Raw genomic sequence first — 13,228 nt, forward strand, 5'->3', positions numbered from 1 at the left:
TATCAGGACTAAGGTAAAACTAATTTCAGTCTTATTTGTGTCTGGTAAGATTCTTTTACTTTTCTTTCTCAAGATTCCATCTCTAGTTGCTCAGTGTCTTCTTTTCATTTTCCTTGATACCTGGGGTTCTACCTGAATATATTTATTTCTTTTTCTCACAAAAAAAATAGACATATTTGTTCTTCAAAAAATGCTATGTATCTTTAATTTAAAAATACAGCATATATGTTTAAACATATGCATTCATAAATTTAACTGACATTTATATTTCTATGTATAAATGCATATTCGTGTATTTTACCTACCCTTTATTCTAAGTAATATATTTCCATCAATTCATAAAAATACCTAGTAATACTTTTTCCACCTCCCTGTCTGTACACATACAAATATTATTCTCAAAAATTCTCTAAGGCAAAAATAAGGACTTTTAGGAGCCTGGCGTTTGCCTCTACAGTGCTTTTTCTATGCAATTATGCCAGTACTCATATATACCAAATCTTATCTTTTGCACATAAATGGAATTATACATTTCTCTATACTCTTCTTTCTTTTCTTTCCTTTTCTTCTATTTTCTTTCTTTTTTTTTTTTCCTTTTTGAGACAGAGTCTAGCTCTGTCACCAGGCTAGAGTGCAGTGGTTTAATCTCAGCTTACTGCAACCTCCACCTCCATGGTTCAAGCAATTCTCCTGCCTCAGCCTCTCCAATAGCTGGGATTACAGGCATGTGCCACCATGTCCAACTAATTCTTGCATTTTTAGTAGAGATGGGGTTTCACCATGTTGGCCAGGACGGTCTCCATCTCCTGACCTTGTGATCCATCCACGTTGGCCTCCTAAAGTGCTGGGATTACAAGCGTGAGCCACCATGCCCGGCCTGTGCTCTTCTCTCTATTCCATAGCAAGCTCTGGAGGATAACATCTTTGCTGCTATTGGTAATTATTCAAAATATAGCTTGTCTCTCAATTACTTTAAGGTGTATTTTCTGTCCTTTAGCAAAGGTGTCAAGTTTTCTACTAATTCATTTCTTATTTAGCTACTATGCTTTTGGTTGCTCTTTTAGAGGGAAGTGGCTATGTTTTGCTCTATTTAAATTTGCATTTATCTAACTGTAAGAGTTGGAAACATTTTTATATGTTTTAATAGTCATTTTTATACTTTTCTGGAAGAATTTTTATCATTTTTCTCTCTTTTTCTATTGGGTATGTGAATACCTTTTTCTCAATTTAAAAAGTATTTTTTAATATAATTGGGATATTAGTCCTTTGTCAGTAGAATATTTTATTCCAGTTTGTCAACTGTCTTTTACTTTGTTTGACTTTGTTCATGAAATATTTTCGCCATGCATTTTTAGAAATTTAATGAATATAAAATCAGCAGTTTTTATTTTAAAAAAACTGCCTCAGATTTTGAGCCACCTTTAGAAAGGAAGAGAGAATGAGAGTCAAGTGAAAGCGGTTATAAAACAGTCAGATCTCGCAAGACTGATTCACTACCATGAGAACAGTATGGAGGGACCCTCTTCCATAATTCAATTATCTCTCACTGCATCTCTCCCACAACACGTGGGAATTATGAGTGCGACAATTCAAGATGAGATTTGGGTGGGGACATAGCCAAACAACATCAATATATAACTTGAGTTTCATCATAAGGCAATCCATAATTAGCAACCAAAATTGAGCAACATTCTTAAAAAATGACTGGCCTGTGATTTCCAAAAGTGTTAAAGCATGGAAAAACAAGGAGAGACTGAGGAATTGTTCCAGTTTGAAGAGAACTAAAGAGACATATTATTAAGTAAAATGAGTACTCATGAATCATAACAAAATTATTAGTTTAAATAAATTAATGAACAATTAGTAAAACTTGAGTGGGTCAAAAAGATTAGAGGGTTAATATTAATTTATGATACCAATTCTTTTTACTTTATAAAAAGCTGTAGAAAAATATTCTTGTTTTTAAAAAAGCTTTTTATTTTCATAGCTATAGGAGGATATTCTTGTTTGTAAAAAATATACAATAAAGTGTTTGAGGATAATGGGGAATCAGGTCATTATCATATGCTAAGATAGTTCAGGGAAAATGTTCTTTGACTGGAATTACAACTTTTATGTAAGTTTTTGATTATTTCAAAAATTCTGAAGTAAAATAATTAAACTGATATCTAAACACAAAAACCACAAGTGAGATCACAGAAGTGTGGTCCTGAGTTTGTAAGTAAGAAAGAGTGCAGCAGCTTCCAAACGGTTCAATCTCTCATAACAGGAATAATTAGCATGCATAAGTAATAAAGTTTATGCATCCACTATGCCTTACTTGCTCTGCCTCAGAGCAAGTGATCCCTAACCCTATTCCACCATCAAAGAGCAGGTCTTTACTGGATTCAGATAATGTTGTTGGACTGTTTGTCTTTGTTTGCTGCATTGTGTATTCTAGCATCCGCACATCCAGTAGTAGCCAAGTAGACAAGCTGACCCTGTCAGGGAGTGACACTGTGATCCTTGGTGATACAATTACCAATGGTGCCAGTGATGAAGAAGATGGACAACCTTGGCGGGCTGTGGACAATGAGAAAGAGGGAGTGCAGTATAGCTACTTCTTCTTCCACTTCATGCTCTGCTTGGCTTCCTCATACATCATGATGACCCTGACTGGCTGGTACAGCCCTGATGCAAAGTTTCAGAGCATGACCAGCAAGTGGCCAGCTGTATGGGTCAAGATCAGCACCAGCTGGGTCTGCCTCCTGCTTTACGTCTGGACCCTTGTGGCTCCACTTGTCCTCACCAATCGGGACTTTAGCTGAACGAACCTCTGAGTGCCAAGGACACCACTGCAACTCACAAAGGTCTCCTTCACTGAAAACTCATTTACCTTTTAAGTTTGTTTCAACTAAAATATTAAGTGAATGCTTTGCAAATTTGACTGTAGCCAGGTTTATATCAGAAGGAGAGATTGAAAAATGCTTGATGCAGAATCTATACTTCTCATTTGTCTGTACATTATGTTTACTTCTAAGGATATAGCACAAAGGAAACTTTTTTGTTTAAAGTGAACTACAGCTGTGCTGTGAAGAGAGTTCTTTATAAAGACTGTAGGTTCTTATAATTTTGGTTTAAAGTGTAAGATAGGAGACACTGATGCTTGGAAGAAAATCCCAGGTTTAGAAGAAAGTGAAGCTCCTCCTGGCTGGGTGCTATCTTAAGCTGATTTGAATCTCTGGCAATCATGGTAGCCTGAAGTTTGATTGATCTCCATGGACTTTGCTGCTATCAAGATGGATAAGAGACCACCAAAACGTCTTACTCAAACAAGAAGTCGTCAGAGATGATGTCTGCAAATGCTTACTCTGGCAATAGGTGAGGCTGAATGAGTATCTGACATTATAATATCATCCTGCCTTTGCTGGGTTGATCAACTATACTTTGCAAAATTTTATATGTAGTAAAAATATGAATATATGTAATAATATATCACAAGCATTTCTATTATCCTGGTAATTTGAACTTTAACACATATGGATTCGTGTTTATAGTTTCTCAATATGTAGAGTCAGTCAGGATCTATGTCATCTACCCAAACAAAAAACAAAAAGCTTTATCACATTTTAATTTTCCTTCTCCTGCACATTTCTCAACAGAAAATTAATATATTTTCATATTCTTATGAGGATATTAATCATTGCCTTTGTAAATCTTTTGTGTGTTCAACTAAATCTGTTTATTTGGATGTTATCATGATTAATGATGTATTTTAATGTATTTCTAACATTCTAATGTTTGCTTTATGTATGCCCACTCTTTCATGGTGAAATAATTACCCTTACTTTCTAGGTTCTTTGCCAAAAATTATTGAGCCAACTAAAATCAATGCTGTTGTTTTTTTCCCCACTACTGATTTTATGTCTCATCTATTTATATTTCCAAACACATTTTCTATTTTGTAATAACTTGTTTTTATTAAACCTAACACAGAGAACTTCTGGATGCAAAAATAGTTTTTAAATATCCTAAAATTATCTTTATTTCAGTGCTTGCTTAAATGTGTACTATGATAGATCCAAAATCATTTTACTTTAGAACATTGAATGTTTCTATATTATATATAATGTGTCTTCTATAATTTTTTCTAATTTTCTAAATATATCTAATAATAGGTCTAATGCCAATGTGATTTTAACTTCTTTCTAAATTGTAACTTTTTTTCTCTCTCTTTTGGAGATATTAGAATTTGCTCTTTACCTTTGGAATTCTAAATGTCATCAAGCTTTTTTTAGTGGGTTTTTTTTTTTTTTTTTTTTGCTTCAAACTCAGAAAAATGTTGATGCTTCTATGTGCTTCATGTCTCTTCATTTTTATAACTTTTTATTTTTAATTCATAGATAATCATTGTACATATTTATTGGTTACATAAAACATTTTGATACATGCATACGATGTATAATGATCAAATCCGTGTAATATATATCAAATGTATCAAATCAGCATAAGTATATTAATTACCTCAGACATTTATCATTGCTTTGTTTTGGGAACTCTCCAAATCTTCTCTTCTCAATAATTGAAACACAGAATCATTATCCCCTTTCCATTTTGACACCTTAGTTTATACTTCCTGCTCTGTAACTTCCTCTTCAATTAAATTCATTATCAATTTTATCTAATATTATGGCTTTAAACTATGTAACAATCATTTTAATTTATAAAGCTATGTATCTATTCTTTGTCTATATCAACACGTTCTTTTTATGGTTATAATGCCCCCCTTTTTGTTCTATATCAGTCATCCCTGTTTTAAATTCTCCTTGTTTGCATCTACTAATTCTATTTTCTTGTTTTTATTAAGGTTATTACATACACTCCCTTGTTTTTCTTTAAGTTTTTATTTTCATAAAATTTTACATGAAAGATGTAAAAATGTTAAAAACAATTCCCAGTATTCTTTATACCCTAATGTTAAAATCTGACATGGCTATAGTACACTTATCAATACCTTAAACTTATCACAACACTGAAACAATGCTAGTAATCACAGACTTTATTCAAATTTTGCTAATTTTCCTACTAATACTCTTCCTTTCTAGTATCCAATTTGTTATACCACTTTGCATTTAGTTGTCATGTATCCTTCAATCTTCAGACTCTGGCACTTCCTCAGTCTGCTTTTGTCTTCCAGAACCTTAATGATTTTGAAGAGTTATTTTGTAAACTGTTTCTCAATTTCTATTTATTTGAAATTTGCTTGTAATTGCATTAAAGTTATTCAGTTGGCAAAATTACAACAAAAGTGATGATGTTTCCTTCCCAGTACAACACACTAGAGTATACACGATTTCCACGTCTCATAACTGGTGTTATAAATTTTGATCACTTGTTTTACACAGTTGCATCCTGTGTAAAGATGCAACGTTTTCTTTATATCACTGTATTGGTTTTGTATGGCTGTGAAACAAATGACCATGAGTATAGGGACTTAACACCCATTATATCTCACAGTTGTGAGAGATCAGGAGAGTTTTCTCTGCTTAGCGGGCTCCTCTGCTTAGCTGGTTACATAAAGCTGTAATCAAGGTGCAGGCTACATCTCATCTGTAGGCTTGACTGAAGAATAATGCACTTGCAAACTCATTCCAGTTGTTGGAAGACTTCATTTACACTTTATTTGCATGTATGACTCAGGCTCTCAGCTTTTCTCAACTGATATGCGGAGATACCCACTAGTCTCTAGGACCCAAGGATGGCTTCCAGTCAGCAGCCATCCTTAGCATAAGTTTAATACTAAAATACTGTTTTTAATATTACCCCTAATATTAGTTCAAAGAGTTCTCTCATTTTTTTACAGCTGCATAATACTTCAATGTATAAACTAATCATATTTTATTAAATTGCTATCTTATCTATGGACATTAAGGTTACTCCCATTGCAATTACAAATCAGTGCTGCTATGAACATTGTGCATATATACTTCATATTATTGTAAGTCTAGCCCCAGAGAAGGTTCTTGTAAGTGGAACTGGAGGACCAGAATAAAGTAATCTCTGTAGTTTTGTTAGCTTTTTCCAAATTTCCTTCCAGAAGGATTGTATAAGTTTAAATTCCCACCAGGATTCTATGAAAGAATTTGCTTGCTCAAAGTTTTGGCAGCAGAATATAATGACATACATTTATTAAATGTCAATCTGACATGAGATATGATATCAATATTTTAATTTGCATTTATCTAACTGTAAGAGTTGGAAACATTTTCATATGCTTTAATAGTCATTTTTATGCTTTTCTGGAAGAATTTTCTTATCATTTTTCTCTCTTTTTCTATTGGGTATGTGAATCCCTTTTTCTTTTCTTTTCTTTTCTTTTTTTTTAAGATGGAGTTTCGCTCTTATTACCCAGGCTGGAGTGCAATGGCGCGATCTCGGCTCACCGCAACCTCCGCCTCCTGGGTTCAAGCAATTCTCCTGCCTCAGCCTCCTGAGTAGCTGGGACTACAGGCACGCGCCACCATGCCCAGCTAATGTTTTGTAGTTTTAGTAGAGACGGGGTTTCACCATGTTGACCAGGATGGTCTCGATCTCTTGACCTCGTGATCCACCCGCCTCGGCCTCCCAAAGTGCTGGGAGTACAGGCGTGAGCCACCGCGTCCGGCCGAATCCCTTTTTCTTAATTTAAAAAGTATTTTTTAATATAATGGGGATATTAGTACTTTGTCAGTAGAATATTTTATCCTAGTTTGTCAATTGTCTTTTACTTTGACTTTGTTCATGAAATATTTTTGCCATGAATATTTAGAAATCTAATGAATATTAAATCAGCAGCTTTTATTTTTAAAAACAGCCTCAGATTTTGAGCGACATTTAGAAAGCCTTTCTCTATACTAAGTTTAGAAAGTAATTAAGACAGGTATACTTCTAATACTTGTAGAATTGGATGTTTTACATTTAGATCATTGATTCAGTTGAAATTTGTTTTGTCAAGGCTATAAGGTATAAATCTAATGTTTTCTTTTTATTTCCAAATGTATACACTCTTGTCCTTGTATTTTTATTAACTAAAATAGTCTCTCTTTGCTACAGGGATTTAAAATACCACTCTATTCACATACTAAATTTCATATGCACATAGTTGTGTTTCTCTTTTTTTTTTTTCTATTCTATTTCTTTCTTTTTTTAAATTGTACTTCTATTTCAATAATATATCTTTTATTCATTAGCAGGTATCACATGTTTTGTGTTTTGTTTTTGTTTTTCTTTTTTTGAGATGGAGTCTCTCTCTGTTGCCTAGGCTGAAGTGCAGTGGCATGATCTCAGCACGCTGCAGCCTCTGCCTCCAGGGTTCAAGCAATTCTCTTGCTTCAGCCTCCTGAGTAGATGGGATTACAGGCACACGCCACCATGCCCCTCTAATTTTTGTATATTTAGTAGAGATGGGGTTTCACCATGTTGGTCAGACTGGTCTTGAACTCCTGACCTCATGATCCACCCGCCTTGGCCTCCCAAAGTGCTGGGATTACAGGCAAGAGCCATCGTGCCTGGTCTCATAGGTTTTTAATTACAGAGGCTTTAGAGTATATTTTGATATCTTGCAAAATTTGTCTGTCCTTATTTATTTTTAAAGGTTTTATTGGATATACTTATATTTTTTTCTATATTAATTATGACATCATCTTGTCCAATTTCATAAATCATTTTGATATCTTGAATGGTATTGTTTAATATTTATTAATTAATTTAGGGGGAAGATATCTCTTAATAATATTGAATTATCCCATCCAAGAACAGGGATTATCCTTTCATTTGTTAAAGCCTATCTGTACATCATTTAAAATATTTTCAAGATGTTATAATAAGTTTACAAAAATTTTCTTGAGATAATTGCTGAGTATTTAATATTTTATGGTACGTTCCTTCCATACTCAGTTTTTTGAGGATTTTTCTTACAAAGCAGTGTTGAATTTAATCAAACGCTTTTTCAGCATCAATTGAAATGATAATATGGTTTTGGTCCTTCCTTCTGTTAATATGATATATTATAATGATTGATTTGTATATGTTGAAAATGCAACAGATATGTGGTTATTGCAAAAGGGTTCTCTAATTTATTATTTTGTGTTCTGTATATGTCATTCTAATTTTTTTATTTCAATTTTTGTTGACATATAGTAACTATATCTCTTTAAGAGATACATGAGTTGTTTTCATACAGGAATGCAATGCATAATTATCATGTCATGTAACATAGGGTATTATCACTCAAGCATTTAACCTTTGTGTTCCAAACAATCCAGTTATACTGTTATTTTAAAATGTGCAATTAAATTATTATTGAGTATAGTCACCCTGTTGTGCTAACAAACACTAGGTCTTATTAATTCTTCTGTTCTTTTTTTAAAGCATTAACTATTCCTACTACCACCACCCCACCCCTCCAACCTCCAGCCTACACTACCCTTCCCAGCCTCTGGTAACTATATGTCTACTCCTGTCTCCATGAGTTCAGTTATTTTGACTCTTTAGATCCCACAAATAAGTGAGAACATGTGATGCTTGACTTTCTGTACCTGGCTTACTTTACTTAGCATAGTGAGCTTCGGTTCCATCCATGTTGCAAATGACAGGGTTTTATTTGTTTTTATGGCTTAATAGTACTCCGTTGTGTATAAGTACCATATTTTCTTTATTCATTCTTCTGTTATGGTTACTTAGATTGTGTCCAAATTTTGCTATTGCAAACAGTGCTGCAACAAACAGCAGTACAGCTATCTCTTCAATATACTGATTTCCTTTATTTTGGCTATGTACCTTTATTTTTCTTTGCCAATTGATATTATCATGCAATGTTGGGTTTTAGTCTGTTCATAAGAGGTATTACATTAATTGGTTTTCAGATGTTATACCAAGCTTGTATCCCTGGGTTAAATCCTACTTGTCTAGGTTATAGAGTTCTTTTTATATGTGACTGGATTTGTTTTGGTAGTGCTTTGTGTTTAAGAATTTTTTGCATTGGCCTATAGTTTGCTTTTCTTATATGATGCATATGATGACTTTGTCTGGTTTTGGTATGAGATTAATATTGGCCTTATAGAATGAGGTGAGAAGTATCTTTTTCAATACTTCTGGAAGAGTTGGTAAAGAATTAGTATTAAATTCTTTTTGAATTTTTGGCAAAATTAAGCAATGAAGGCTTTTGTGTTTGAAATTTTATCCATAGATACTCATTGGATCACTGATTCAATTTCTTATTTTGTAATAGATCTATTCAGATTGTCTACTTGAATCAATTTGGGTAGAGTGTGTCTTTTAAAAATTTATTTCATCTAAGTTATCTAATGTGTTGGTGTACAGTTGTTCATAGCATTTATAATCCTTTTTATTTCTAAAAAATCTGTAATACTGTCTCCTCTTTCATTTTTGATTGGATTAATTTGCATCATCTATCTTGTTTTCCTTGATCACATAGGTAAAGGCTTGTAAATTTGCTCAACCTTTTCTAAAAACCACCTTTTGGTTTTATATATTTTATCTATTCTCCAGTTCATTAATATCCATACTAATGTTTATTCATTTTCTTCATTCTTTCTGCTTAAGGTTTAGTCTGCCATCTTTTACTACTGCCTAAGGTGGAAAGTTAGCTTATTAATTTGAGATTTTTTTAACTCTAGTTAATCTTTTAAGGCTATTGCAGCTATACACTTAATCCTCAGCACTGCTTTAGCAATATCCCATAAATTTTGATGTCACATCTTTTTGCTCTTTTCAATTTTTTTTTTATATTCCTTTTGATTTTTTGTTTTCTTTTGTTTTCGAGATGTAGTCTTGCACTGTCACCTAGGCCATGATCTCTGCTAACATCAACCTCCACCTCCCTGGTTCAAGCAATTTTCCTGCCTGGGCCTCCTGAGTAGCTGGGATTACAGGTGCCTACCACCACGCCCAGCTAGTTTTCTGTATTTTTAGTAGAGGTGGGGTTTCAGTATATTGGCCAGGCTGGTCTTGAATGCCTGACCTCATGATCCACCCACTTTGCCCTCCCAAAGTGCTGGGATTACAGGTGTGAGCCACCATGCGCAGCCTTGATTTTGTTTTTTGATCTGTTGTTTATCCAGGAGTGCTTTTTAATTCCCACATATTTGTGAACTTCTCAAATTTGTCTTTCTATTGATTTCTAACTTTATGCTGTTGTAGTTGAAGCACTTGTTTGAGCTATTTCAATTCTTTAAATTTATTAAGATTTGTTTTATGTCCTAGCGTATGATCTATTATAAAGAACATTCTGTGTGTGTTGGGGAAAAATTTATATTCTGTTGTTCATTTATGATGGAGTGTTCTTTTGGTGTCTATTAGATCTAGATAGTTTATAGTGTTGCTTAAGTCTATTTTGTTGTTAATCTCCTGTCTAGTTGTTTCTTTATCATTGAAAGTGGAATATTGATGTGTCAACCTAATATTGTTAAACTGTCTGTTTCTTCCTTCATTTCTGTCTTTGCTGCATATATTTTGGTGTTATGTTATTGACTGCATATGTATTTATAGTTATTTTATTTTCCTAATGAATTACACTTTTGCTATAAAATATTTCTCTTTATCCCAAGTAAACACCTTTTTTGTTCAAGTTTACTTTATCTGATGTTAGTATAGCTAATCTACATATTCCGTGGTTGTTTAATCTACATTATCTGTGGTTGTTTTTTCTGCTTGTTTATTCACATTTAATGCTACCATTGATATAGTTGAATTTGCATCTCTCATTTTTCTTTTTTGTTTTCCATATGTCTATGTCCGTTTTTCTTCTTTTCTTCATTTACCGCTTCCTTTTTCATTGAGTAAATGTTTTATAACATAACATTTTGTTTTATTAGTAAATTTTTCATAGGATTTTTAAGTTATTTTGTTAGAGAGTTCTCTAGGGTTTACCACACGCTTATCAAAATTAGCTTCAGATTCATGCTAATTTCAGAAACATATAGAAGCATTGTTTCTATGTAGCTCCATTTCTTTTTATTTTCCTTTTGGGGTACTACTTATTACATCTATTAATTTTACAAACCAAACAATGCATTTTTATAATTATTATATTATCATTTGTCATTATTATGTTAGCCCTCTATGGCTTTGCTCTAGCCACCTTCTTTGTGCTATTATTCACAAACATATTACATATAATATTACATTTGAATGTGTTCTGAGCCTAAAGATGCATTATAAACATATGAGTCTATTCAATTGCCTATTGTTAGTTAATAAAAGGATCTTTATTGATAGTGTATATTATAGTTATATTTATATAATAGTATATATTAGAGTTATGTAATGATCTTTATGAATGCTTTGTTTATTCATATAAATTCAAGTGACCATTTGTAGTTACTTGCTTTCAACCTGAAGGACCTCTTTTACTACTTTTTGTTGTGAGGTATGTCTACTAGCAATGTATTCTCTCAGTTTTATTTAAGAACACCTTTAGCTACCAATGTTTTTGAACAATAGCTTGGTTTGATATAGGATTCTTGATAGATACTTCTTTCTTTGAGAATTTTGAATAGGTTATCTCATCTCTTTGGCCATCCACTGTTTTTGTTGAGAAGACAGCCATTAGTTTTATTGGGGATCTCTTTTAAGAAACATTTTCTCTTGTGGTTTTAGATTGCTTTTCTCTAAGACTTTGAGTATTTTACTATGGTGTGTCTGTGGGGCTCTATGTGCTTATCCCACTTGGAGTTTGTTGAAATACCTAAGGTTGTTCATATTATTTATTTGTGTGATTTTTGTGATTTATTAATATCTAAATTTGTTGTTTTTCAATAAACCACGGAAGTTTTCAGCTAGCATTTCTTTGAATAACTTTTTTTTCTTTCTAGTCCTTTTATATTCATATTATGTATATGTTGGTGTGCTTAATGTTGTCCATATTTCCCATATTTCTCCGAGGCTGTCTTTATTTTCTTCATCATTTTTTCTCTTTATTCTTCAACTCACGTAACCTTTATTGATCTATCTTCAAGTTTGCTAATTTTTACTTTTACTAGTTCTTATCTATTGTTGAGCCACTCTAATGTATTTAGAATTTCAGTTACTGTACATTTTCTTTTTGAGGGATTATTTATTCTTGTGTATTTTTAAATTTTTTAATTATAAATTGATGAAATATAGTTGTATTTTTTTCTGGAGTAAAAATTATGATTTATGAATAAAATATGGAATAATTACATCAAGATAATTAAAAATCCATCTCTTTTAAATACATATATTTCATGGTAAAAACATTTAAAATTTATTCTCTTAGATATTTTTAAATGTACAATACATCATTATTTACTATACTCATCATACTGTATAATAGATCTTGGAGTGAAAAATAATAATAAAATTTATTCCCTCTGTTTAATTGAGAGCTTACACACTTATACATGTCATTTCCATACCCCTGGCTCTGGTTATCACCATTCTACTCTCTCCTTTTAGTTTGATGCTTCAGATTCCACATATCAGTGAGAACATGCATTATTTGTCTTTCTGTGTCTGTCTTATTTCATTTAGCACAATATTCTCCGATTCCATCAAGGTTGTCACAAAAGACAACATTTCTTTCTTTTCTAGGGCTAAATAATATCTCATTGTACATCTTTACCTTCTTTTCTTTAACCATTGATGGACACTTCAGTTGATTCCATAACTTGGTTGCTGTGATTTTCAGTATATATTTATGTGTGTGTGCTTATGGATACGGTGTAGTGAACACGGGAGTGCAGATTACTCTTTGACAAACTGATTTAAATTTGGGAGGTAAATATCCAGAGGGGGGATTGCTGAATCATATGGTAATTCTATTTTTTGTTTAATGAGCAAACTCTATACTGTTTACTGTTTTCCACAATGGCTGTACTAATTTACATTTCCACCAACAGTGTACAAGAGTTTCCTTTATTCCACATCCTTGCTAATACATGCTAACATTTGTCTTTTTCATAATAGCCATTCTGACAGGTATGATGTGAAGCCTCATTGTGGTTTTAATTTGTATTTTCCTAGGACTTGTGAAGTTAAGCAGTTTTTTTCATGTATTTGATTGTCATTTTTATGTCTTCTTTTGACATGTTTATTTAGATCCCTTGCCTATTTTTTAATTGGATTATTTCTTTCGTTAGAGTTGTTTGATTGCTTATATATTATATTTTTCTATCTCTTTAGTGAAATTCTCTATTTGATGTGACATTGTAATTATACCTTCTTTACT

The 13,228-nt window shown here is 32.5% G+C and overlaps 1 pseudogene across 1 annotated transcript; it reads left to right on the forward strand.

The window, feature by feature from the left end:
* Window positions 1-2,300: 2,300 nt before the first annotated feature.
* Window positions 2,301-3,121, forward strand: LOC116537218 (annotated as a pseudogene). The gene has a single exon (XR_004263024.1). The product of XR_004263024.1 is annotated as a serine incorporator 3 pseudogene (transcript).
* The last annotated feature ends 10,107 nt before the right edge of the window (window positions 3,122-13,228 follow it).

Source organism: Sapajus apella, unplaced genomic scaffold (assembly GCF_009761245.1).
Source record: "Sapajus apella isolate SASKATOON/1434 unplaced genomic scaffold, GSC_monkey_1.0 scaffold107, whole genome shotgun sequence".
Taxonomy (NCBI): domain Eukaryota; kingdom Metazoa; phylum Chordata; class Mammalia; order Primates; family Cebidae; genus Sapajus; species Sapajus apella.